This window comes from Pantherophis guttatus, chromosome 13 (genome assembly GCF_059756535.1).
Source record: "Pantherophis guttatus breed Tessera chromosome 13, ASM5975653v1, whole genome shotgun sequence".
NCBI classification, from domain to species: domain Eukaryota; kingdom Metazoa; phylum Chordata; class Lepidosauria; order Squamata; family Colubridae; genus Pantherophis; species Pantherophis guttatus.
The window spans coordinates 14,682,462-14,684,007 of record NC_142075.1 but is presented as its reverse complement, the minus strand read 5'-3'; positions in this window follow the sequence as shown (position 1 = coordinate 14,684,007).

The following is a 1,546-nucleotide window of genomic DNA, read 5'->3' as shown; positions in this document are numbered from 1 at the left end:
CCAACGTTTGCCATGTTTTATCTTCCACAGAGACTGGTCCTTAGAACATTGAATATCAGAGTTGGAAGGGACCTTGGAGGTCTTGTAACCCAACTCCCTGCTCAAGCAGGAGACCCTATACCCGGGATGGCGAACCTATGGCACGCGTGCCACAGGTGGCACGCGTAGCCATATCGGTGGGCACGCGAGCTCAGCGCCAGCTGATTTTCGGGCCTTCTGGGTCATTTCCAGCCTCCGGAGGGCTTCCAGGGGGGTGGGGAAGGCCATTTTCGCCCTCCCCAGGCTCCTAAAAAGGCTCTGGAGACTGGGGAGAGCAAAAAGCAGGCCTACCAGGCCCACCGTGCCATCACGTGCCAGGAGCGACAGGGTAGCGGGGGGTCGTGCACGCATGTGTGGGGCCAGGGCATATAAAATTATGGGTGTGGGAACATGTGTGCACGTGACCCCCCCTTCATCCCCGCGCTCCTGGCATGTGATGGCAAAAAAGTTAGCCATCACTGCCCTATACAAATCCAGACAACTGACTGTTCAGTCTCTTCTTAAAAGCCTCCAGTGATGAAGCACCCAGAACTTTTGAAGGCAAGTTGTTGCACTGGTTGATTGTTCTCACTGCCAGGAAATTTCCCTTTAGTTCTAGACTGGATCTCTCTTCGATTAGTTTCCATCCGTTTCTTCTTGTCCTGCCCTTAGGTGCTTTGGAGAATAGGTGGTTGTCCTCCTCTTCTTTGTGGCAGCCCTTCAAATATTGAAACACTGCTATCATGTCATTCTTGGTCCTTCTTTTCTCTAGACTAGCTATACCCAATTTCTGCAATTGTTCTTCATATGTTTTAACCTTCATAGGATTTAGCCCTAATCGTCTTTGTTGCTCTTCTCTGCCCTTTTTCCAAGGTCTCCAAACACCTTTTTTATAATGTGGTGACCAAAACTGGAACCCAAATGTTCACTTTTCAAGTGATGCTTATGGCTTAACGTTTCTCAATTGCACACATTTTCCTATTTTCTCCCATATTGGGGCTTGCTTGCACATTTTGCATGCATAACTGGATATTGAAGCTGGGAAGAAGAGAAGCTCCTCTTTCTCTCTCTCTCTCTCTTTTTTTTCTTTGTTTCTTTCTCTCTCTCTCCCCCTCCTTCTTTTCTTTCTTTCTTTCTTTCTTCTTTCCTTTCTCTCCCTCCCTCCCTCCTTTTCTTTCTTCCTTCCTTCCTTCCCTCCTTCCTTCCTTTCTATCTCTCTCTCCCTCCCTCCCTCCTTTTCTTTCTTTCTTTCTTCCTTCCTTCCCTCCTTCCTTCCTTCCTTTCTTTCTCTCCCTCTCCTCCTTTCCTTCCTTCATTTCTTCCTCTTCCTCCCTTCCTTTCTACCCTCCCTTCCTTCTTCTCTCTCTCTCTCTTCCTTCCTCCTTCCTTCATTTCTTTCTTTCTTTCTCTCTCTCCCCCTCCTTCCTTCCTTCCTTCCCCTTCCTTCCTTCCTTCCTTCCTTCCTTTCTCTCTCTCCCCCTCCTTCCTTCCTCTTTCTTTCTTTCTTTCTTTCTTTCTTTCTTTCTTT